At 39.5% G+C, this 27782-nt stretch overlaps 1 protein-coding gene across 1 annotated transcript in view; it reads right to left on the bottom strand.

Moving 5' to 3' along the window:
* Positions 1-27782, bottom strand: part of FHIT (fragile histidine triad diadenosine triphosphatase) — a 1908162-nt gene that overhangs the window by 1601628 nt on the left and 278752 nt on the right. The gene's annotated exons all lie outside the window — the stretch shown is intronic.

Genomic DNA, 27782 nt, shown 5'->3' with positions numbered 1-27782 from the left:
TTAGTAGGGGCAAGGCAGGGAGGTGGAAGGGGGAAAGAATGAGCAAGCAAATAGTACATTTTGAAAATAAGACCAATCAATCAGTATATTTTGAGTTTCTTTAACATATTGATTAAGTCTAATAGATTACTGTCTGTAGGAACAGAAACTGCTGTTCTAGCAGCGTGTCATGAGATGCAGGCGTTCAGTGACTGTGGCTCTCTCACACTACCACTCTGTACAGTGTAACGCTATGCAGCACGTTGAACTCTTTTTACATCTTGGTGTTTGGATACAAAAGGAGATTCTCTTCCCTACAGTTTTATTTTTTATATTTTTTAATTTTTTTTTAATTTTTTTATTCATTTTAGAGAGGAGAGAGAGAGGGAGAGAGACAAAGAGAGAGAGAGAGAGAGAGAGAGAGAGAGAGAGAGAGAGAGAGAGGAGAGAGAGACAGGGGGAGGAGCTGGAAGCATCAACTCCCATATGTGCCTTGACCAGGCAAGCCCAGGGTTTCGAACCAGTGACCTCAGCATTTCCAGGTCGATGCTTTATCCACTGTGCCACCACAGGTCAGGCATCCCTACAGTTTTAGGCATTATCCAGGAACTGGCTTCCATGAACCTCATTCACATTCCTCCTCAGAGCTCTCTGAGAAAAGCTGTCATTTCTTGTTCTGTTCCATTCAAACAACCTGGTCTCCAGGTACCAGAGCAAAGGGGATTCCAAGATAACATCTTCATTTATTAAATGATTTCATCTTGGAAAGTATTATAAAAGCCAATCATAAATGGGAAATAATGGAATAATATGACATATTTTATAAAATGAAATTTATGATGCAAACAGAATAAAAGTGATACTGCTGCACATGAGGGATATATTCTTTCATTTACAAGCATCTGTGAAAATGACCTACACAGAGTCTTATAAATCAATTTCTAAAGAGAAAAAAGGAAGCAGAAGGCTGAACTCCTAAAGACTCACTTTTACAAAAATATATTGTAGCATTCTTATATTAAATTAAATCCTATTCTCCTTCAAAGAAAACCTAATCAAACAATAAAGAAGCAAATGCTATAAATATGTTCTTTCTATTCAACACTAGAAAACTGATTCACTTAGGTCTTCCTCAGAGAGGACCAGTTTGGACTTCTACTAAGCTTTATATCCTCCCATGAGACTGAGTTTTATATCTGGAGGAAGAGCTTCTCTCCAGCTTTTCTTTTTAAGGAAAATTTTTTTTTATGTAATTATAGGTTTAGTTACATGTGTGGAACACAGTATGGATAAAGAAAGAATAGATCATTGACAAATTTATTATCATTAAATATACAAAGTTATAATAGTCTAACAATGTCAATTTGACATTGACAAAACTGTAATTTGAACCAAGCTATTGAAATATTGCAGAAGAAAACATGTTATTTTATTTTAAAAATTTATCTTTAAAGTGAAATATGATCATTGCTATTAACAGTGTGCTATTAAATAAATATACCAGACGTCGCTTCTGAATAACCACTACAGTTTCTCAGGAAACCGTCCTCGAGAGCAGCTCTGATTAATTGTACGAGAGACAGCTTTTCATCTCAGAGCCCAAACCATTCTGTATGTTGCTGTTTTCCAGACAGGGTTAATAAAAGCTGTAAAGATTATAATATTTTAAACATGACCTTGCCTACATTTGGCAATTGTCAATACAATATATTCTTTCCTCACCTTCTATCCCCCTCTATTTCCCAGTTAGATAGTATTTTTCCATCTCTATTAGATAGCTTGGTCACCTTAAAAAGGAAAGTAACCAACATAATCTTATGTGAAAAATCTGAAAATATTTCTTTCAGACTACTATGATCTGAGATCAGAATATCAAGAGAGGAATAAGGATTTATTAGGCCAAACCCCATAAGACTAATATATCCTGAGCTGCAGGACAGAGCTTATTAAATGATTTCACTGGTCACATAACTGAGTACAAAAGGGGAAACATTTCACTGACTGCGGTCAAATCTGATTGTTGCTGCAGTCGATTACAGGCCCCAGACGTCTCCTTCTTGAGATCAGTGACCAAATGTCACTCCATAGATTCTGTTCTTCATGGGCAATGTCTCCAAAGGGCTAGATATGTGAAAATGTAGCCTGAACCCAGGTATAATTTTTGGTTTGCCTTCTCCTTCCAAATGGATAAGCTCCTGACATGAAAATCTTATCTTTCTTCCTTATCAAAAAAGGCACTAACAAACAGAATTCAGAAGAATTCAAACTTACAGAGCAGGCATGGAAATATGGCAAGTATTCTCAATGTTAGATCATGTATGAAATTACCCAGGAAGTAAATACTGAATTTACGGCTCACCCAAACACAATGACTTCTATCGAAGGATGGGGACAAGAAAGAAACAGCAGTTAGCCTCAAACTCCTCACATGGTGCCTGCCAGCTAACATACGTGGTGACTGTCTTCTATGGGAAAAGGCTGCCCTAAGTAGGGAAAGAAGTAGTGAGCACATGTAGCTTCCATTTCTGTAGTTCCAGCCAAGTTTTATTTTTCAAATAGCCAAGGGCTGCAGCTCTCAAAAGGATTACCTTTACCAAACTTGGGAAATAACAACAGAAATAAATAAGTGTTAAACAAAAGTATATGTTGATATTACTATATTAAACATTATGTACTTTTTCTATGTTTATATATGAAGAATTTTATTAATATATACTGTTAAAAGTTAACATTTTGGTTGCCTGTGACTGTTAGAATCAGGAGTCATTTTTATTTTTACCTCTACATTTTTATGCATTTTTATTATGTTCTACATGGAACAATTTTATACTCAGGGCAAAGGAGAGTCTCCCACGACCACATCACCTTCAAGAAGAATGAAAAGGAAGAGAAAAAAGAAATATGATAAAAGAGCCTGTTTCTTACTCTTCATCTGCCTTTTCTCTTTTTCTTTTCTTTTCTTTTCTTCTCTCTCATGTCTGCTTTCCTCATCAGAAACTGTGATGTTTCCAGGGTACAGGTCCAAGTCCCACCCCAGCACTGACAGGTATGCCTCTGATTCTCTAAGCTTTGGTTTCTTCCTCCAGAACCAAGGTACAGACAGTATTTATCTTCTAAAATGTCCAGGCAACAGGCTCCAAGAGAGGAACTAACAATGTTAGCTGTGCTTTTTTCACTAGTCTTGCCTAATTTGGGAACTCTTAAGACTTAATGAAATTCTGTATAACTTACAATATACTTTAACAAAAAGTAATTTAAGCTATAAACCGAAAGTGAAAGGCAGAGCTGGAATGCAAGCTTCCCCTCTCCAGGGAACTTCTGACTGCCTCAGTCAGCCACTGCGGGAGAACTTGCAGTCTTTCTATGAGAGGACAGAGACCTGCCCCATCCCGTCAGAATTGCACAGTTTGGACACCTCAGTTACTCAAAACGAATGTAATTGGAAATAGCAGTAGGAACTTTTGCTCTGAAATGTGGCCTCCTCTTTGTCTCAGGTGAGCACAATTTAGGCTGCAGCTGAATTTGTGTCTCCCAGGCTGTAGCTCCTTTTGCTCAAATAAATGCTTGTTATTCTTTATAGTTTTTTAGACTAAAATCAATTTTGGTTTATAATGGCACAGGAACATTTGCCTCAAAGCAAATGAGAAAGGAGGAAAGTCCTAGGGAGAGGGCAAAATCTCGGCAGCACTGCCTAATAGTGAGGAGGAAGGACAGCCTACACTTAAACCCAGGCTCCCCACTCACGCCCCGTGTGAACTGGGCACGTTATTTGGCCTCTCAGCCTGCTATTTCAATCTGCAAAAGGAGGATAGTAACTTGGGGCTCAGGGAGTGGTGTGAAGATCAAAGGAGATGCATAAAGTGTTTAGCACAGTGCCTGCTACACAAAAGTGGTCAACAAATGTTACCTACCAGTGTGATTATTGCTGTTGTTAGCCTTGAGTATTGAAAAGGTTGTCCCCAGATGATGGTACTTGTGTGTGTAGGGGAGGGTTCAGGAATTGGGTAGAGGGCATTCCAAGTAGAGGAAAGCAAACATGCAAAAAACACAGAGAACAGGTTGGGGGCCAGTTAGTAGCCCGGAGGTACCAGAACATTCATGCAGGCCCAGGCCAAGCACAGCCACAGCTGATCAGGCTGGAAGAAAGATGAGCACTCTGTGGGAAAAGTCTAAACATGCAACTATCACTCATCCTCTTCTGAGAAAGACAAAACATGGCTTTCGAGATGATTCTATCCTTTTTCTGCATACAGCTACTGTAAATTATGTCTCTGATACATTTGTGAAGAGTGTATAAGGGAATGATAAACAAGCAATATCACATATATTCCTCAATACCTTCATCGTTGTTAAATACTAACAGCACCTAAAATTGATCTGCACCAAGACTTACCACCCTCACAAAAATCCACCTGGGAAAGGACACATGAGAATTAAGAAGAAGACCAAACAATGTGATTATAACAATAGAAAAGATTGATGAGATTTTCTTTTTTCTTTTTTTTAACCATGGGAGTTTGCTTTAACCAGCTAGCTCAGATAATAAGAGGACGCAGAACTGAGTAGTCCAGCAAAAACTCAAAAATTCCTCATAAAGGGTACGTAAATAGCACACAGCTTCAGTGCCCTAGAAAAAGAGTACAAGTCAAGTGGGCCCATTAGGTGGCTACAAACTGCCATAGAAGCAGCCAGAACTGAAGAAAAAGAAATTCTAAATGAACCACAACCGAATTCAACCAAATTAGAGAGAAACAGGACAAGGAGAATCATATTCTTGTCACAAATAAGGAAACAAATTATTATCTTTTTGTCATCTTTTGGGACTGTAGGCTGTTATTTGGGTCTAACAGGTAATTTTTAGTAATCTCTCTTGGGCAGCAAATGAAGAACCATCTGGTCTGTCTCGGTAAACACACAAACTAAAAGCAAGACAGTACTACTCTTTTAGAATCTTGCTACTTACTTAACGTGTAAGGAGCTATCACCTGGGACCTTGTTAAAAACACAGAATCTTGGGTCCCACTGTAGATCTTCTGAACCATAATCTGGATTTCTAACAACATCCCCAAGAATCCAGGTGATTCTTTTGCATATTTAACTTCAAGAAGACTCATTTAGAGAGGCAGACATTCATTCATTCATTCATTCAGTAAATAAACTTGCAAGATCTATACTGTCTGATATGCTAGGTAGCCACTAGTCACATATGGCTATTTAATTCTCAATTCATTGAAATTAAATAAAATTAAAATTCAGGGGTTCATTTGCACTACTGACATTTTAGGTGCTCCGTTAGTACATGTGGCTGAGGCAGGTTAGTAAGAAACTAGGAAAACTGTGGCAAGTGAAATGAGGAAACAGACAAATAGCTGAACAAAAGGCAAGAAGGGCTGGGCGAATGACACCCAGCTGACAAATCACAAGGCCCCACCCTCCCTAACTGAGGATGCCTGTGAGCAGGTGGTTTAAGTCACCACAGTCAGGGAGTTAGGTAACAAAACCAGTGAGAGCAAGACTAATACAGATGGAGAAAAAAATGCCAGAGAGCAGCCCCAAAGCTCATTCTAGCCATCATTACGTTAAAAACTGACACCACAAGTAGAAGGAGAACTGAGATGGAATGACCTGACATTTCCGGAAGGGACCATATTAGGAACAAGACCCCAACCAGAACGCGAAGTCAGAATTTGGTGCCAGAAACTGTGGAGACAACAGGTGACAACCCCGCCTTGGAAACACATAAAATCCCCAAAGCTAACTGATTGTGTGTACAACTTCCTTGTGAGTTGGCCCCGCCCACTCAGACACATACTTTCTGCTCCTTTCACAGTGGCCCTGGTGCCACCATCAATTCCATTCCTGAATAAAACTTGCTTTGCTCTCACTTAGACTCGTACTTGAAATTGTTCCTGGGAGCATCAGGAGTCTGGAGGTCACCCAACATGTGAAAGGTCACACCCTTGCCAGGCAGGGCAAGCCCCTGTGCAGCTGCGGTCAGATAACATGGCTAATGTCTACCATACACGGGGATGGGCAAAGTCGGTTAAATTACCAGCCACTACTACCTAAAAGATAAATCATAAGTGAGGGTATGAAATAAAAATAAAAATAACAAAGAGAAGAAGGCAGATAATACAAATTAAAAACAGTAATTAATAAGTACTAATATAAGAATAAATTGTTTCATGGACTCACCATTGTAAACCTACTTTTGCCCACCTTGTACATATCCATCACAGAAACTTCTATTGGATAGAGCTGGTTTAGGAGCTTGGGACACATCACTGAAGAAAAGAGACAAAGATCCCTATAGTCATGAAGCTTAGATTCTAGTGGCAGGGAGGCAGACAAAAAAACAAACAAACAAAATTATGACTAAATTTAAGGGTATGTTGAACAGTTAAATGGTAAAGACAAAGAGAAAAACTAAAAATAGAGCAGTGTATAGGGCTCAGGAAGGTAAAATGGCAATTGAAAACTTAAAAAAAAGTGGGTTTAGTGTACTTCACTGAAAAAATTTTATTATAAGAGAGACAGTGGAAATATTCCAGGCAAAAGAAAAAGTTTGTGGAAAGTCCCTATGGCAGGTGAGTGTGAGACACAGCAAGGGAGTCCATGTGACTGCAGTGTAGTGTGAAGGGAGGGTGAGTAAAAAGGCAGCAGAGCAGAGGGGTGTGAATGAATAGGGGTTCCCTGGAAAGTCACCTCCCAGGGGCATCTGATCCCAAAGTCCTAACTCTGCAGGTCATGGTGGGTACTCACGCCACAGGCATATAAATTCCTTACTAAAAGGTTTGTTATCTTCACCTTAAATAAGCCCTGTCCATTGTTTCTGTGTACCTAGGTTTAACACATCTTTGAAAGAAGCCTTACCCACTCTCAAGAGAGCACACAATCTTGTTAACTACCCTGTAATGCAGTCCCCACCGTTCTCTCTCCCACCTCCACGTACTCTTCCATAGTACCCTCCTCAATCTCAGATGCAAAAAGAACTGCAAGCTGTGACTCCCCAGAGCACTTGCCTCTGACTGCTGAGTTCTTTCTTACAGGTGTGCATCCTCTTTGGGGTTCAAATTTTTATAAACATTCTCTTCCTTGTCCATCATAAGAAACCTGGCCTTTTACTTGCTGTGAAATGAGGAACTCACTAGGTTCTGGGCAAAGGAGGGACACGCTTTAACATCAGCTCAAAGTTATTCTTGCTCAGCAGAAAAGAACTTATAGGCTAGTCATTTGTTTGTTTTAATTTAAGGTCATATTCAGGTATAGAAAGATGCTATCTAAATTGGCAAAATGACTTTGCTTACAAGTTTTGGTGACCACCAGAAGCTTTTTAAAGTTACACAAACATAAGTCATTAAAAGTTATCACTGGAAAATCCAGACACCTTTTCAAAGTCTCTGCTACTATGCAGTCACAAGGTCTTTGGGGTGACTACTGGGAATCTGGGCCACACTTGTTATAAACACTTTGAGAAAATCCTATGGAATGCATATCAGTCACCACCCAAGTGCCTGCAAGGTGGAACTCTGCCCAAGTGTCTCATCTTCAAAACTTGTTGACTACTTTGTTACTAATTTACATATAGTTCTTGAAAACAAAGAATCTGCTCAATAGTTTCAAACTTTTCTTTTAACCCAACCCCATCCCAGATAAATGTCAAAGCTTTGAAAATCAAGGTATGGGGTTTTGTTTAAGTTGGTTTTTCCAAAGTTCCTCAAAACAATGACACATTCTACCCACAACTGAGAATATTATCTTGTGGGTAATCCAACTACAGTTCTAAGAACTACAGGTCACTGCAGCCTGTCTACAAAATGCTAGCAGCAGCCACAAGACCTAAGTTCACTACCTAAGAGTGATACTGAAGAGGCAGCCATAACATGACTGAAAACTATGGCCTGCGATTTCTTCCCTTGGGACCATCACCAACTGTGATCCTGCCAGAGTTCTGGCAGAAAAATAGAGTAAGGTCACCTTTAGTAAATTAAACCAAATGAACAATAAATCAAAGCATGCCAGGTCATTGGGAACTAACCTCTCAGATGTCATGGCAGTGAGTGAATGCAGGAGTGTCATTGTTATGCATCTGGACATAACATTTTAAGCTAAAAGGAGATGTTAACAACCAAATCTTTCCCAATTTGAGTGGTGAAAGTCCAGAATCAGAGCTGTTTCTCCCTTCATTCATTTATTCATTAAGGAAGTACAGGCTAAGGACCAGCCATGGGCATGGACCGTGCTAACTGCTGAAAATACAAAAGTTCACATGCTTTGAACCTTATCCACATGAAGGTTACAGTTCCAATTATAACTGCATTAACAGCTCCCTCTTAAACCAGGGACTTTCCAACATTAGGAGACCTAAAGAGGCCTATTGTGGATGGGAAGGAGTCAGAGACCACTCTAGAGAAACAGGAGCAGAAAACATAAAAACAGAAGGTAAGCCTTTACAGGCATTTGTATACAATAACTTATATACTGCTCCCAAAAATTAGGCGATATTTCAAAATGAATATGAAGCGATAACGTATCCCCTGGCCCTGGCCGGTTGGCTCCGTGGTAGAGCATCAGCCCAGAGTGTGGAAGTCCCGGGTTCGATTCCTGGCCAGGGCACACAGGAGAAGTGTTCATCAGCTTCTCTACCCCTCCCCTCTCCTTTCTCTCTATCTCTTTCTTCCCCACGCAGCCAAGGCTCCATTGGAGCAAAGTTGGCCCGGGTGCTGAGGACGGCTCCATGGCCTCCATCTCAGCTGCTAGAATGGCCCCAGTTGCAATGAAGCAATGCCTCAGAGGGGCAGAGCCTCGCCCCCTGGTGAGTATGCTGTGTGGATCCTGGTTGGGCACATGTGGGAATCTGTTGCTCTGTCTCCCTGCTTCTCAATTAAAAAAAATACAAAAAAAAATCCCCTAATTTTTGTGAGCAGTATATTTTCCACTTGAGTTCAGAGCGTCTGAGAGTCTCGTTTGCTTTCTTCCTCTACCCACAGGAGTCACACCTAATATGTGAATCACCCAACCTCCTTTCACCCCTTTACTGGTATAGCAAAACCAGAAAGAGCTGAGAATTCATTTCTGGAGCCTCAAAACATGCAGACACCATAAGTGAGCAAACAGGCCCAAAGAATTAACTGTGTCAGTGAGAAGATCCTCTCTGTTGAGGACAGAGCTAACAGGGACAGATTGGAATAGGGGTCAGGAAACTATAGCCTACAAGCCAATTATGACCTGCCACCTTCTTTTGTAGAGTTTTCTCAGAACACAATTATAGTCTTTTGTTTGCATACTGTCTTTCTGTTTTTGATATAAAAGCAAAGTTGAGTAGTAACAGAGACTGCATAGCCTTAAAAGCCAAAAATCATTACTCTCTGGCCTTTTACAGAAAAAGTATGCCAGTCCCTGGTCTAGAACTATAATGTCTGATGCAGTAGCCACTAGTCATACGACATGTAGATAGTCCAAACTGAGATGCGCTGTAAGCATAAAATACACAACAGATTTCAAAGACATAGTATGAAAAAAAAGTAAAATATCACAATATTTTTTATATTTCATTACAGGGTGAAAAAGTAATATTTTGTTATATTGAGCTAAATGAAATATATTATTAAAATTAATTTCATCTGGGTTTTTTTACTCTTTTTAATGTGATTCTAGAAAATATAAAATGGCAATGGGGCTCACAGTATGGTTCCATGGGGTAGTCAGTATAGAAGGGAAGCTCTTGCACATACGTAGAACTTTGAGACCAGCTGAATGGTTAGACTATTCTTACTCTACCTTCCATCCGAGCTTTGCCTTCTACACTCCACCTCCATATCTTCCTGTTATATTTCCCCAAATTCACAAACTTGAAATTCTTGCAGGTCACTATTGCTGAATTTCTGTGGAAGAAAATGTGTGTCCATCAGAAATCCACACTGACAAGGGTCAGTGGACTGGCTGTGCAGTAGCCTGTCTGCTGCCTAACATCATGCTTTCTTCCAGAGCAGAGCCCTAAGAGAACTCCACAGGGAGACACTCTTTGAAGGCTCATCATTTACATAAAAAAATCATGTGCATCAACTAATTCTCAACAGTAGTGTCAGGCCCATTTAATGGGGAGAAAATAGTCTTTTCAACAAATGGTGCTATGACAACTGGATAACTACAAGCAAAAGGTTAGATTCCTACTTTATACTACATACAAAGTTAATGTAACATCAATCCCCCACCTAACTAGAAGAGCTAAATCATAAAGCTGTTAGAAGAAAATGTATGGGTAAACCATTACCCTTGTATTTGGCAATGGATACTTCTATATGACACCAAAAGCCTAAGCAACAAAAGAAAAACTATATAAATTAGACTTCATCAAAATTACAAACTGTTTGCATCAAAGGCCATTATCAAAAAGTGAAAAGACAACCTATAGAATGAGAGAACATATTTAAAATCCATATATCTGATAAGGTCTAGTATCTAGAGTATATAAAGAACTCTGACCACTCAATAACAAAAAGACCAAAAAACAACCAAAACCACAATTAAAATATGGTCAAAGGACTTGCATAGACATTTGAGCAGAGAAGAGATACAGAGGACCAACAAGCACAGGGAAATATGTTCAACATCATTAGTTATTTTGAAAATGGAAAATGTACTGCTTTATAGCAACTAAGATTGCTATGGTTTTTTAAATGGAAAATAATAAATGTTGACAAGGATATTGAGAAACTGGAACCCTCACATTGCTGGTTTAGCCACTGTGAAGCAGTTTGTTGGTTTCTCAAAAAGTTAAACATAGAATTACCACATGATCCAGAAATTCCACTCCTAGGTACATGCCCAAAAGAACTGAAGGCAGGGACTCAAACTGATACATTTCTATTCATGTTTATAGCAGCACTATTCACATAGCCAAAGGTCAAAATGGCCTAAGCATCCATCAATAGATCAATGAATAAATAAATAAATAAATAACATGAGATATATATACACACACTGGAATATTATTCAACCCTGAAAAGGAAAGAAATATTAATCTATACTACAACATGGATGAAACTTAAAAACATTATGCTAAGTTAAAGAAGTCGTGCAAAATAGGTCACATACTATATTTCATTTATACAAAATATCCAGAGTAGGTAAATCCAAAGACACAGAACATAGATTAATGGCTGACAGGGACTAGAGAGGCCAAAGGACATGGGAGAAATTGCTTAGTGTGTGTGAGTTTTACTTGGGAATGATAGGAATTATTCTATAGAAGTGGTGGTTGCACAACATTGCCCATGTACTAAATGAGTTTGAATAGATCACTTTAAAATAGCTAATTTTATGTTACATGAATTTCACCTCAATAAAGTTTTTAAAATAATGTATTTTTGCATTCTATTCATAATTACGTGATGTTTTAAATTTTGTAAAACACACTTTTAATTATTTAACCATTTCTATTCCTCAGCTCTCCACCAAAAAAAAATAAATTATAGTAAAATGGACATTACGCTTTATAAAGGATATCCCAAATCCAACATGTATATAGTACTCTTTCTCAAGTTAAGAGTCAGTCTCTGTCACTTGCCGACATACACCATATTTCCCCATGTATAAGACGCTCCTATGTATAAGACACCTTAATTTTGGGGCCTGAAATTTGAAGAAAAAAAAAGTATTACATAAAGTTATTGAACTCAAGTTTTATTCATCAAAAAATTCATACAACTCCTCATCACTGTCAAAACTCCCATCCATTAGCTTGTCTTCATCTGTGTTTGATGATGAATCTCTGTCTTCATATATTGCCTCATCCTTAGTTCCATCTATGGCATTTGAAATGCCTCACTTCTTAAGTGACTTGACTACCACTGTATAAGATGCACCCAGTTTTTAGATCCCAAATTTTTCGAAAAAGAGTGCATCTTATTCATGGGGAAATATGGTAACTTCAATTGGTACCATACCTGTCAGTAAGGAAACTTGAGCTTTAATCCTAGGTCTGCAACTAATCAGCTGTTAATACTAGTATGAGTTACTTAAAACAGTTGAACTTTAGTTTCCTTATGTACAAATTGAAGGGATTAGACTAAATTATTCCTAAGGGTTTCAAATTCCACGAATGACATAAAGTAACTAAATGTTTTCTATCTTCTTTCTCAATTTATCCGAGAAATCACTACCGGACAATGGTGTTTTGATATTTTCCTGGCAAAAATAAATTTGCTCGGTTGGTTCTGCTTCACTCCAGCTAGCTTCTCCCCCTCAGTCCTCCCTAAATGTCTAACATGTACTTTTCCATAGATAAAATCACACAGGTCTTCAATGTGACTTTGAATCTCACTGCTATGGAAAAGCAAATCAAATGGTCAGCAACAATGTCCAAAGGTTTTGCATCTGGGTTTAGAAACTAAACACAGTGGTATAGGGGCTCTAAAGGCACTCTAAAATTTCCTCTTGTCATTCAAGGTGCTGGGCAATCACTTGCGTGAAGAAAACTTAGCTCTCTGCCTTGACTAGGCTGGTTTTGGTTTCCTCCTGTTGTCTTAAAGAGATATGTTTTGAATTATTAACAATAACAAAGAGAAGACCCAAAAAATTCTTTTTAATTTGTATTCATCCAAAAGCATTATATTGGGAAGCTTGAGAAGTTTATTAGGTCAATTTAGGCTCTAATATACTCACATTATTACCCGTAAGTGCAATAAATCACCCTGTTCATGGAGGTGGCATCTGAAAAAGTGAGAACACAGATCAATTACCTGAGAGGTCTGGGTTTTCTCACTGAGTTGCCATTACAGTCATATTCTTGGTTCTACTACAGACACCAGCCTGCCTTTTTGATACACAAAACTTTGGCCACCCAGGAAAGGGCTATGAGACTGGGGTGGTAATAGCTTTGCTCTGACATCAGGGCATTGGGTTCTAGTCCAAACTCCACCCAGGGAGTGTTGCTCAGCCTCGCTAGGCTTTAGTTTCCTCATCTATAAAGCAGAGAAAATAACAATACTTCCCAAACCCTGGCACATATACTTCTGGGAGCATAACAGATGGTAGGAAATTACATATATGTGGCTTTCTTTTTATTTTAATAATTATGTGTTTAATTCCAAGCACATTAAAATATATATATAAATAGCACATCAAGTTAATTCTTACAGTTTTTATTATATTTTCCTCCCTTGTACCGTAGGACAATTTTCTATTGTGGGCTATCACAACACTGAAAAGAGAATATTATTACCAAATGGAAGATTCTTCTGAAAGTTAGGCTTTTCCTCAGGAGCCAAGCAGCAGTACCTTGGTACAGAGGAAGGAATATCAGAGTGAAATAAGTTGCTGTGGGTTGGAGTCTTTGTAAATGATACTTCAGGGCTTTTTGGATGGGAAAAGACATTTGCAAATTTCAAAGGAGTAATGGGAAATTCACTCTCTTTTAAATGTCCAAATTAAGCCCTTTTTTGGTGGCAGTACTTTTTATGGGTTTATATAAGAATCAGTGGCAAGAAGGGTCTTAAAAGTATGATGTTATACAAAAGGTAGCTTCCTGCTTTGAAGAAGCAGGAAGAACAAACTGTGAAAGTTAGATTACCGTGTGTGACCTAAAATGTTTGCTGAAACACAAGAAAAATATTCATCAGTTCACAAAACACAGAGGCACATGACTTTACCAGCAGCTACCATAGCCTTTACTTAAATCAAGTTTTACAGACCCAAAGAGCTTCTTAGTCTTTTTGTTCTTTTAAAATGTTGGGGCGGAGGTACTCTTGAGAACAGTGCTGAGAAAACCTTGTTTTGCACAAAGATCAACTTAGGAAAATTATATAAATTTATAGACTGCCAATTTTATTTATCTATCCAAAATGACAATAGTTTTCTGAGTTTCATAGAGAACGATATATTCCTCAAAAGTTAGACTATCTACTTTGTTAAAAAAGCACATCGATGAGAAAAAATGGTCACTGCTTTTTTTGACACCATGTTAATATTTTGACAAGTTTAAGATGAAGCAACACAAAGGCAGTTTTCAAATTGTTAATCTTAAACTAGATTAAGGGGTTTACATAGAATTAAGTAGACTGCACGTGGCCCAAGGCCAGCGGGAGTAGAGATGTGTTGGTATTTGTTGCATGTATTAAATATTTATACATGAAATATGGGTATCTGTTATTAGACAGATTATTTCACAATAGTCATCCCTACTCAGCCATCTTCCCCCAAATTAGATGGCAACACAGTCAGAGCTACTTATACTCTATTACCCATCAAGGAAGAACCCTTGCTACTCCAAAATCAGCTGTGGACTGGCCCAGCTAATGACTCCACAGGGAGGGAGCACACAGACAGATCAATGACAGAATGCAGGGAGGGGGCTTCCTCTCTGTGGCAGCTCCTCTCTGCCTTCACTGCTCCCTTCTGCCCTATGTTCATGCTGGTCATAGAATGTCACAATTTAGTTTAGAATTGACTAAAAACAAGGCTTAATATCTTCCTGTTAAAATTGAAGTGACTATCAAGAATAGCCACCTCCCAAGAGATGGATTGGAAGTCTGTGCAGTCACCATTCCCCTTGGGGCTCTTGACTTAACTATCAACAAGCAGTACTGTTTGACCCTCTTCTACCTGTGTCTGATCCTGGATAGTAATCATCTCTGTTTATTCTTGATATATTTCCTAGTTTTCCAGATATCTGATAAATTCAAGTTCATGATGTCTATCCTTCCCTCTTTGCAAAGATAGAAATAACCATCTATTACTTACTCCATAATTTAAAAAAAAGAAGAAGAAGAAGAAAGAGAAGGAAGAAACCATTTGATTAAAAGAATTCATCACTAATTTCCTTCAAAGCTCTTCTTTGAAAAACATAAATTCTTTTAGACTAGTAATATGCATTTAATGAACTGAAATAACAGCTTAAAGACATAACAAAGATAATGATAAAGATAAGTAAAAATTTCATAATTATTTGTAGATTTCTTGAATGTATAGTGCAATGTAAGAGAAACTAAAAGCTGTTTACCAAATATTCATATATTCTTCTTTCCAGACATTCATTCTCATTGACCAGACTAGCTTGTATGCCATGTGATTGAGTTCTAGCCAATGGATATATATCAGTTCTAGGGTAAGGCTTTTAAGAAATGGGGTAACTTCTAGCCCTTTCTTCCTCCTCCTCTGACTAGATGCAGATAGCATCACGGCCCTAAGGGAAGGCAGACACACAGATGGGAGAAGCCTCGATTCCTGAATCATCCCAATAGGGAACTTCCTTCACCATGAGCACCAATACTAGACTATTATGTGAGTGAAAATAAACTCCCATTTTGTTTAAGCTACATTAGAGTTTAAAGTTTATGTGCTAAGCAGCTGGTGTCACCCTAATTAATCAATGTAAGTTAAATGATTAAAAGCTTATGTTCTACCTGAGACATCTTGTTATGGTGACTCTTAACTATTTAAAGATGAAGCCACAAGAAATATGGAAGAATGGAGACGAGTGGAGTATTAAAAAAAAAAGTACCTGGCCAAGAGTTGACAGCTTTTGAAGAAGGATTGGGTGTATGGAGATGAATCACACTGTTCTGTCTCGTAGTTTTATATACATTTGAAATTTCATACAACAAAAATTAAAACAAAAACAAAACAATCTGAAGGGCATTTGAAAACAATAGAAAGGATACTTGAAGGTGACCTTAGTGGCCTAGAATGGAAAATTTTGACATAAAAAAATGAATGAACCTGACCAGGCAGTGGCACAGTAGACAGAGCGTCAAACTGGGACACAGAGGATCCAGGTTCAAAACCCCAGGGTTGCCAGCTTGAGTCGGGCTCACCAGCCTGAGCATGGGATCATAGACATGACCCCATGGTCACTAGCTTGACGCTTCTTATCTCTCTCCGTTTCTGTCTGTCTGTCCCTATCTGTCCCTCTCTCTGTTTCTCTCTCTCTGTCTGTCACCAAAAAAAATTTTTTTAATTAAAAAAAAAAGACGAATGAGGCCCTGGCCAGTTGGCTCAGTGGACAGAGTACCTGCTTAGTATATAGACACCCCAGGTTTGATCCCCAGTCAGGGCACAGAAGAGATATGACCATCTGCTCCTTTTTCCCTCCCTCTCCCCTTTCACCCTCTTCCACCTGCCCTTCTGCAGCCAGTGGCTCAATTAGTTAGAGCATGGGCCTCAGGCGCTGAGGATAGATTGGTTGGTCCAAGTGTCAGCTTCAGGGGCTAAAAATAGCTCAGTTAATTCAGGCATTGGCCCCAGATGGTGATTGCCAGTGGATCCTGGTTGAGGTGCTTGTGGGAGTCTGTCTCATTATCTACCCTCCTCTCACTTAAAAATAAATAAGTAAGTAAATAAATAAATAAATAAATATAAATAAATAAAGATTAATAACTGAGATGAATTGAAACATATAAAATATATTTTTTGAAGGCTATAAGATACTTTTAAAAAACCTCATTGGTTTTAATTGGAGGTTAGTAGGCATTCATTCACTAATCTGAAAATTGAAATACGATAAAGAAACAAGTATTTTCAGCCTATATAAACTGTATTTCAGGGAAGCCAAATGATGAAAAATTCTTTACCGGAGAATCCCAGATAATAAATGCAGGAAGAATGACAGAGTTAGAAAACTGTCGTTTTGTCACCTCTAATGAGAACAGACCCATATCCGGATACAAGCAACTATCATCAACTGACATAAAATAAGGTGGAAGCAAAACAAAGAACATGGTAACAAAAGTACAGGCTGACAACAACTGACCTTGCATACAAGGAGGATGAGCCGTCATCATATGCTTTGTGCTGTGATGCAGAAGGACATATGGCACCACCTCTGAAGTATTCCTGCCTAAAATATCTTACAAAATCTTAACAAGACTCTAGTCTAAATACCAAGCTACTGAGGAACAAGGTAAACACTGCTACAAGGATACAAAGAGCCAAGTTCATAATACAAAGCAAATGATCCAGTTTCCCCCACAAATCAGGGACACTGAGGGGGAGGAGAACTGTTGTGGAGTAAAGGAGACTGAGTCAGTACAACCCCTCAGTGCAGTTTGTGAGCCCCATATAAATTCTGGCTTCAAGAAAACCAACTACAAAAGCACATATTAAGGCATTATTACTAATTTTATTAAGTGTGATGATGGCATGGTATTAAATTATAGGGGGAAATATCCTTAGAGATACACACTGAAGAATTTTCAGGTAAAATGATATGCAGGATGTACTTTAAAGTACAAAAAAGAAAGAAAGGAAAAAAGGGAGGGAGGGAGGGAGGGAGGAAGGGAAGGGAGGGAGGGAGGGAGGGAGGGAGGGAGGGAGGAAGGAAGGAAGGAAGGAAGGAAGGAAGGAAGGAAGGAAGGAAGGAAGGAAGGAAGGAAGGAAGGAAGGAAGGAAGGAAGGAAAAGAAAAGAAAGAATGAAAAAATGAGATAGATGAAATAAGATTGGCAAAATGTTGGTAATTATTAAAGCTGAATGATAGGTACATGGATGTTCATTATGCTTAGTTCTATTTGGTAAATATTTGCAACTTTGCATAATAATTTTTAAGGCACAAGTGTGGAGTCAAACAACATTAGTTGACCAGTTCTTTTATTTCCAGAGGTAGGAAATTGGGGAGATCACCATGGCCTGCACATTGCTGTTCTCATTGTCATCAGTGGGCAGGTATTCTAAAAGTGCTCCAATATTATTTCTGGTATTTTCCTTCTAGTCACTAACACCCGTCCTGTGAGCTTTGATACTGGCTCTTTCAATGTTTATACATGTGCAGGCCAAAACAATTGTGTCCCAATGCTACCAACCTTGAATGATCATGTGACCATCAATTCTGAGATATTTCCCAATTTCAGAGATTAAAAATATGAAAAATTATGCACTTAAAGAGACATAGAGAGGTTATAATAATAAAAATGTTGATTACAATAAGATTGTCTAAATACTTTCAAGGCCTGCTCTACTTTGGCTCAGCCAGTATCTTTATCTCTGCAATTCATGGGGCATTGTTTAGCTTACATGTTTTACTGGCTTAAATACCTCCATTTTTGTAGAAGCTATAGCAGCTGACACTGGGTAAGCAAAGGGCAGACCCTCCCCCCCAAATTTCTTTTCCTCCCCCCAAAATTTTGATGGATGTCCGTTACATGAATAATAAATATGCAAAGTTTAAGCCACAAAAGAAATATAATACATGCAAAAAGGTAAGGGGAGGCTAAAGCTCTTCTCTACAAGTTCTAGAAACTAATTTGAGACAATGTATCAAGGAGTAGTATATGATCATTTTTTCCAAGTAGGGTCAAAATTCCTGAGGCAGAGTGAAAATTACATTGCTTTTAATGATGACTAAGAATGAACATCTGCTCTATGGATACACAAGTTCTAGTAATTTCCATACACCATCAGTAAGGAGAGCATCTTCGAGAAAAGACTTTTGTTGGAGCCTAAATATGAGATAGTCCTTCAACTCCATGTCCTAAGAGAACTTTACAAATGTAAGACCTAAATGAAGATATTATTATATTTTCTTTTCTATTATCCTTCAAGCAAGGATACAAGTTTTACTTAATAAATCATGATAAACAACATTTATTGAGTTTTATTAAATAACAAGCACCTCACTCAAGTCCTGTCCAGGGCTGCCTAACTGTGCTGAATTGTGCCCTGTAGCTTTACCTAGAACATCTGAATTCATCCTAGTCCCAACCCTGCAAGGTAACTACAATACCACCTCACCCACATTTTCAAGATAAAGAGTGTGAGGTTTAGACAGACTTGGTAACTGGCTCAACGGCCAGTAAATAGGGTATCCAGGACTCACAACCAAGGGCTGTGAAATAACAATGCTTGGGCTTGTGTTTTTTACCTAAACACACCAATGTTGTGCAAATGAACTGTGTTGAAGGGTTGTAGGTAGGGCAATCCAGTACAGATAAATACTTTAGGAGATACAATAAAAATTCATTACTAAATGAAGCCTGACCAGGTGGTGGCACAGTGGATAGAGTGTCGGACAGGGACACAGAGGACCAAGTTTCGAAACCCTGAGGTCACCAGGTTGAGCACGGGCTCATCTGGTTCGAGCAAGGCTCACCAGCTTGAATCCAAGCTCACTGGCTTGAGCAAGGGGTTACTCAGTCTGCTGTAGCCCCCAGTCAAGGCACATATGAGAAAGCAATCAATGAACAACTAAGGTGCTGCAACACAGAATTGATGCTTCTTATCTCTCTGTTCCTATCTGTCCCTATCTGTCCCTCTTTCTGTCTCTGTCACACACACACACACACACACACACACACACACACACACACACACACACACACAAACAAATTACTAAATGAAGTAAAAGTAAAAGCAATCATCATAAAGCCCTAAACTTTGAATCTAATAAGATTCAACAAATTTACTCTTACTTGCACATGAGTTCAAAGTCCTTGCTGTCAGTTTCTGAGACTACTTTGTGGCACATTATGACCAGCACAACCAACACTGTTTTTAATGGTGTTCAATACTTCTCCATCTATCAAGACTAATAATTCCTTTAGCTGCTATTTGATCTATTGTTTTTTAAAATAAATTTTTTAGAGATTATTGTTAGCTTTTTTCTATCCAAAAACTTTTGTCTAGATACCAGATACAGGTTGCAAAGTAAACAAAAAATAGAGAACTTTTCAAATGTTATGCTGCTTTATTATACAATTGCTATGGTATTTTGATAAACTTTAAGGGGAAAACGGGAAACTATGAATTGTATTTTTCCTTGCCAAGGGAATATTGAATAAAAGTGAAGACAATAAAAGCGGGTCAGAAATACCAGGTGCCTCCCTCTCACCCTCTGCATAGAAAAACTCTTTCAAGTCCACACTGAGAAGTCAGTGAATATTGGGAAACTAAAAAACAAGTACAAATACAAGTACAAATACAAGGTGACACACTGGATTCTTCAACCTGTCTTCTTCTTGAGAAGTTCTCCATTAAATAACAAGGTTGGCACCCACAGTACATTCACACAGAGAAGTGTGTTCCAGTAGGGAAAGCAGGATGGGGGAAGAAGCCAACGTGTCTTGAAAATATTTTTTTTAATTTGCTGTAAAGTTCCAAGGTAAAAAAAAAGTTACCATAGTTAGGGGTCCTGGTATGAGCTGATGGGTCAAACCCATGGCTGCTGAGACGACTGAGGAAATTAGTGAGGGTGGCACAGAAGGACACAACGTAGAGGACAGATTTTACTAGACAGAGGTCAGTGATCAGAGCAAACCCAATCTGAAGGAAACAATTAGAAGCTGGCATAGGTCACAAATCAGTAAGTGGAGGTGGCCGTGGGCAGCGAGCATAATGGCTGGGTAATAAAAACTCAAATGCAGGTAACTCCATGCTGGGAGCAGAACAACTCTCAGTGTCTCTCTGGCAGAGGAGAGGGTCATCTATCAGGAGGCTGACAGGCACACCAGAACAGGCTCTCACAGCCCAGCAAGTCCCTGATGTCACAGCCCAGGTGAACAAACAGTACAAGATTTTCCCAAATCCTGTGAGAAATAAAAATCCTTGCAGCTCACTTTGTCAGGCCCAGAATTTAGTCCCCACAGGAAAAACACTTCTTACAGAAGATTCAAAGAGCTTTAGAACTGTATTTCCCATTAGTAGTAATGGAGGCTGTGCTAATAAACTCCTCAGCTCTGGGCTAAACAGGTATAATTCAGTAATGTAGCTGTAATTGAGTGATGTCAACTCAACATAATTTGTAATGTTTTGCTAACAAATTATCTAATTTTTGTTCTTTAAAAAGGTCCTGTGATTCCATGTGATAAGTCACTTTAAAAGGCTGACATACAGTGCTAATGATAAAGATCTTTAATTGACAGAAATGTTAATAGAAGCATTGGCTAAGAATTATCTTAGCTGCCTTTTATACACTATTAACCTTTATACACTATTAAATGTAACATGCTTGAATTTTCAACCAGCCAATGTGTTGAACTGGTGACACATGGTCCACATATACTTCTGTAGTTCATCACTATGATCATTCTACTGGAGAGGTTCTTTATGAACTCTGTAATTTAGCCATTCCTTTCTCTGCAGAGTTCTCAAGCCAGATCTGCATGCTGCCACCTCTGTGCCTGTAAGGCTGGTCTTCTTGTCTGGACTGTCTTCTGCTTCTGCATTTACTTGTCAATGACCTTAGTCTCTCAAGTCTCACTCAAAACCCTCCTCTCCAGGAAGCTTTCCAGATCTCTGGGCAGAATTGCTTTCTCCCTCTGGCCCGTCCTCCTGTCACCACATTACAGTTTAAATGTCCCTGCACATGCTATGCCCTCGTGGTTGCCCCTAAGTAAGGCGGTTCATCTGGATTCCGGTTCAATGTCTTACCTCAAGGACGACCTTCCCTGCTTCCATTCTGGGCAGATCACACATGCATTCAGAGGTGGATTAAGGTCAGTTGAGGCCCCAGGCACAGAAGAAAATATTGGGCTCCTTACATTAGAAAAAATTGTATAAAGTTGGGGTTTTGCAGGGCCCTTCAGAAGTCGGGGCCCAGGGCGCGCACCTGGAGTGTCCGCTGTTAAGTCCACCTCTGCATGCATTTCATATTGCTGTTTCACTGACCCCAGTCATCACTAGTATCACTCTGACTATCTCTTCACCTAGGTCAGAGCTGGGGTCTATTTTGGTGGGGGGAAGGGTTGCACAAAATAGAAGTTAGCAGTTAATCAAACTGGGTTTCTTTTATTATAGTATTAGCATCATGTTGGTCATAGAGAATTTAGCGCCCAAACCTTATCCTGTTTTACACCGCCTGCTCTCCACTGACCCTAATCAAGCTCCCACCATGTGCCAATCTTTCTGCAGGATATTGCGAAACAGAGAGACTGATATTAGAACCAAGTACACTGGGTCCTCGGGTTACTACAGTCTCAACATACAATGTTTCAAGTTTACAACGCTCACTCACATAAAAACTTATAAGAATTGAGAGGTGAATGTCTCAGCTTATGCCCTTACAGACTATGAGGGGAACTAGTTGGGTTGCATGGCAGAAGAACACGCAGTAACGGAGCATGAGTGAGGGAGTTGACAACCCCCCGTACGCTTACCTACGCCATTTTGGACTGTTAAAAGCACAAGTGTCCCATTTGTGTTAGGCTCTGGTGTGTTTTAACTTACACCAAAATTCAGGTTATGTCACTGTTGTAAGAACAGAACTATATCATAACCCAAGGACCCCCTGTACCAAGTTTCAGGGTGATTCCCATGTGTGACTACATTTCTGTATTCATGCCAGCTACTAGGGAAATTATAGATGTTAATCAAACAAACACTGTCCTTGAGAAGCTCAGAGTCTACAAGAGGAGAAAAAAATATATCAGGAGGTAAAACCCATGAGTTAGATAAGAGGGTGTTGCAAAGAAGGACAGAAAAGATATAGACCCAAGTGGAAGTGTTTGTAAAATGAGACTCACCAAGATGAACCTCCGGACCCTGGGGATGTCCTCCCCTACCCTCCCAAAAATGGAAGTGGAAAGCAAGCATTTATTCCTTGATTCAAAAGAACCTTATCACCTCCCATGTGAAGCATCTGGAATACAGGCGTAAGTAAACCTGAATTCATTCTCAATTGTGCTTGCATTCTAATGGCAGAGGCAGGTATAAAGCAAACAATCCACAGAGCCAGCAGTGAGGAGTGCCTGAAACAAAGCTGGGAGGGGCCAGGCTGCACTAGTGCTAGCCTGCTCCCAGTGGTCAGGGGGCCTCTCCCATGGCAATGGCCCTGAGCAATGACCGGAAGTGCGTGTGACGGGGAGGGTCAGGCAACACCATAGAAAGAGCATTCCCAGCAAAGAGAATAGCAATCCTGTGCATAGAAGAGGGGATGCGAACCTGGGGCTTTGGGGCATGTTCTTGAGGTTCTGAAGGTACTTGATGAGATATTTAAATTTTTGTCCTCATTTAGATAACACTCATTTCAAATATTCCCTATGTATATGAATCAGCCACAGGGAGCCTATAGTGTGGGGACCAGCACAAAGTCCTCTGAACCTTGGCCTGCATGTGTATGTGACAGTGGCATTTGGTTGTGCTATATTAATTGTCACAGGCCAAAGACAAAAGAAGCGGAATTACCACTTAAATAATGTCCTTGTGCCCCAAAACCTCAGAGTAGGGAGAGAGTACTAACGAACTTCCCAGTAGCAGCAGCTGGAAGTGTTAGGGGAAATGGAGTCATTACACAGTCCAGGCGAACACAGGCTTGACAAGATGTAGCACACGTCCCATACTGACATTTCCAGAGATAATTCTATTTAAACCACACACAGCATTCATCATGTTAAGTGAATGTTGCTAATTTGAATTTGGTTTTGTCATTTTGATTGCATTTACTTTGTAAAAATGTTTTGGTTTCATATTTGTCTAAGAACTATAAACACACTTAATTTTATATTTTACATGCTTAATAATGAAATAATAAAAAAATTAAGTCAACATTGGGGTTCATAATAATTTTTCCCTTTAAATGGCATCCACACATTACTTAGGTTTGGCCACAGGGAAAGATAATTATGGAAACAGTCTTTGTTTTCAAGAATCACCAGCACATAATAATTCTTGGTGGTTTCTAATGAATCAAATAGTAAGGTACAGGAAAGAAAGGAGATAAACATCTTTGGTGGAAAAAATATCACAAACTGGATATACCTAAAAACTGTAACTTTTCTTCTCTATACACAAAGGCCTACTTTACGTAACATATAGGTTGACCCTTCTTCACAACTCCCAGCCCACTGGAACCTTCAGCCCTGGATAAGCACATAGAGGGAAGAGGGAGGTGAAGACACTATAATTAAAGGTTCGCTGCACTCCGGTGGCATATTAATCACATAGCCAGATGAAACATCAAGCGACATTAAAAATGCAAAATAAATAGAGCTAAACATATTTCATCAGCAAGGAAAAGTTCTTCTTACAACACAAGACTGTTTTTTGCTAAGAAAAGTGAATGAGAGACAAGACAACTGTCTAAAAAGTCCAGGACACTGACAGAGAAGCCACTTTAGGCCATGGGACTATAGAACACTAGGAGGTAAGAGCTGGCATCCAGAATCAAACTGATAGGAGCTCAAATGATCACCTCCAACAGGGAATGATCTGCTCCAAGACCTGATCCAATTCTTTAATATCACAGAAAAAATAAAGATAAAATAATACCTACATTATAAGGTTGTTGAAAGTGTTCAAAGAAATCATCTACATAGGCCATTTAGACACTGCCTGTCATGCACTAAGTGCCCCATAAATGTGAACCCTGGTTTTTATGATGCTGTGTCTCCACAAGTGACCCAACAGACTGCTTTACTCAATGCTATGGCCCTGGAACAATGTCTCCATGTTTTACACACCATGATGGTTCCAGATGATTAGTGAAGCATACACAAGTAAAGTACTTTTAAGATTATCCTTAAAATTATATCATTCTCATTCACATAACACATAACCACCTTAGAGGTAGGTACCATTATTATCCCTACTTTACAGATAAACAAGCAACATCCAGAAAAGAGGATGATCTTACTCAAGGACATGCAGCTCATGAATGATGTAGCCAGGATTTGAGCCCAAATCTGGGTCCAGAATCTACCTTCTGAATCACCACATAACACTAGGTATATGTCTTTTCTCTGAGTCCAGTAAAGAGAACTCTGGGAACTACAGGTCACACACACACATTTGTTTACTCTTCCAGATTCTTCAACTTCTAGGCACAGAAAACTAGGGTGCTTCATTTCCCAGCTAAGCATTTCCCTAAATCATAATTCAGTGCTATTCTGTAAGCCAATATAGAGTCAATTTTAAAAAGTAATCTAATAAGCCATTTGAACTATAGGAACTTTTGTTAATGAAACTTAATTTGAAAATACTGTCCGACATTTTACATCATGTATGTCCCATCAGCCACAGCTAACTCAGTTAACTAACACTTGAATTTAGTTCTAAAAAAAAGAAAAAAAGATGCTTTTGTTTTGTCAGATAATGAAAGTCACTTATTTCAATGTGCTCTTTCTTTTCCAGAAAGCACTGAGAAAAACTGAATGCCTACAAACTAAAGAAAAACAGTTAATTTCAAAAGCCCCATTAACACTATCCTTGTGCTTTTTAATAGAAAGCCTAAGTCATAGTGTACCTTTTCTCAAATTGTGCTACCCAAGTAATATTTTCATTTGTAAACACATTCTCTTTAAAGTAGGGGGAAACAGATTTATGTTCCCTAAATGTTTTAAGGAATCTTTGGCTCCCCAAACCTGCTTCAAGGGAAACAGCAGACAACTGTCCCTTTGAAGCGCCAGGTCAGTGGCATCAGGGCAGGAAGGGCAGGGAACAACCGAGCGGCTCAACCCTTCACCTTAGCCGGACAGCTGCTGCGCAACCTGTAATGAGCTACAGCGGAGACGGGTGATCATGAGCCAAATCCATAGCTCGGAGAGAGAGCCAGCAGCAGCAGCAGCAGCAGCAGCAGCAGCAGCAGCAGCAGCAGCAGCGGCGGCAGAGAGAAAGCTCCTCGTAGCTGGAACTGTTTCCTAGCAGTGCCTTGCTACTAGAGCCCAGCCTTGTCTTTGTGTGTACCCCTCATTAGGAACCACATTTTGGAACATCTTATCTTTTCCAGCTGCAAGCAAAGGCAGCACCCTGGAACTGCCCAGTGGCCTGGATGTGTGACTAATGACTAGAATTCCAGCTTCTTGCGTGCTGCCTGGCCTTCAGAATTACATGAACCTGTTTTCAAAGACACACCACTGTGACAGACATATGGAAACAGATTAAGCTCCAGATGGAAGACTGTCAATGTCAATCGGTCACTGTTCTTCCAGCCTGCTGGCTTTTCAACTAAGCAACAACAGAGAATGAATTTGGCCCTCAGTTCCTTAGATCAATTAAGTCTTAGGTTTGGAAGTCACAAGTTATCCTGGTTTCTTAAGCATTACCCAGAAAATTTTTGTTTTTTGCCTACCACTGCCCACTCATCATCACAGTAGCTTCTTTTGATAGCATTCATCGTTAAGCATGTCTTTCCATTTTCAGGTGACTGTCTCACTTTTCTGCAGAATGTGCCAACTTTTCAATGACTATACATATTGTTGTATCAGCTGTGCCACCAAGATAAAATCTGGATCAAACACAGGACTTGTTATAAGGGGAGAAAAGATAAGGTGAAGAACTAGAATAGCAGAAAGAAAAGAAGCAATTTTAGTTTATGAAACATTTAAGAAGCTATTGAACATACCCCATACCCTTTCTTGCCTCTTGTGATTCTATGGACCTGCCATGACCTGCTGGCTATGTTCCAGCTGTGATATTTATTTAGTTTAAGGCTGTTGACTTTGCTCCTCCACTGCAGGAAAGGGCCTCTGTGTTTCCAGGCCTTATCTATCAAATCTCTCATCAACTGATAGCTTTCATTTTTAAAAATAATATGCTATTTCATATTGGAGGTGGCCAAATTATTGCCATCCCAAAATATGCCTTTGAGATACTGATTTTAAGCTGTTATTAAGGGACAAAAAATTCAGAGAGAACCTTTAACCCTTCGCTTAGACCTTTCTAAAGGAATTCAGACCAAAAAAAAAAAAAATGCTCAAAAAGAGAATCACTTTAGCATGGCAATACACTAAATGTGCTAGACAGAGAGAAACCAGGACACCTGTTTCCCTGTATCCTGTGGTTTCTGGTGGCCACCATGTATTTGCTCTTTCCCTCCCACCCATGTAAGTTGCCTTTGAATTCCCAGACCCCTGGCCCCTTCTCCTTTGCCCAGAATGACACATAAGCTTCAATTGTCCAATGGGTCTGGGGTTCATAATCTTGTGGCCCTGCATGCACATCTGCAATAAATTTTGGACCTTTTCTCCTATTAATCTGCCTCATGTTAATTGGATTATTAGTCCAACCAGAAGAACTGAGAAAGATCAGAGGAACGTAGTTTTTCTGACTCCTACAAGATCAAAGGAATTTCACTGAATTTCATAAATTCCTAACACTGGACTCCAGATGCCTATGATAACGTTTTGTTTCAGATATTTCTAAATTTGGGGGTATACATTTGTAACAACAATAATAACTAATGTTTTTCTAAATGCCATGTAATACATTGTAATCTATCTAATCTTCACAACAATCTTCTAAGGGTTCATGATTATCCTCTGTCAGGAATGAACCAAGGCCCAGAGAAACCCCAGGGCTTGCTTGAGGACATTCAGATTACAGTGATAAAGCCAAGACCAGTCCAGACAGCCTGGCCCCAGAACCTGGGTTCTTAACCTCTGTACAACACTGTTCCTCAGAATGAGCAATGCAACTTCCTAGGCTTTTATTCCACACTGTCAAATATAAATACTAATTTTAAATAGAATACATATTATTGCAAAACATGTATAAAAGTATATGAATTAAAAATTAAACTTTGCCTCCAACCATGGCCAGTTAGTTGGCTTAGCGGTAGAGAAACGGCCCAGCGTGTGGAAGTCCAGGTTCGATTCCTGGTCAGGGCACACAGGAGAAGTGCCCATCTGCTTCTCCACCCCTTCCCCCTCTCCTTTCTCTCTCTGTCTCTCTCTTCCCTTCCTGCAGCCAAGGCTCCATTGGAGCAAAGATGGCCTGGGCACTGAGGAAGGAAGGCTCTGTGGCCTCCACCTCAGGCACTAGAATGCCTCTGGATGCAACGGAGCAACGCCTCAGATGGGCAGAGCATCGTCCCCTGGTGGGCATGCCGGGTGGATCCCGGTTGGGTGCAAACAGGAGTCTGTCTCTCTGCCTCCCCTCTTC

This window comes from Saccopteryx leptura, chromosome 10, assembly GCF_036850995.1.
Source record: "Saccopteryx leptura isolate mSacLep1 chromosome 10, mSacLep1_pri_phased_curated, whole genome shotgun sequence".
Taxonomy (NCBI): Eukaryota; Metazoa; Chordata; class Mammalia; order Chiroptera; family Emballonuridae; genus Saccopteryx; species Saccopteryx leptura.
Note: the sequence above shows the minus strand (reverse complement) of the source record. Positions and strands in the feature narration are given on the sequence as shown.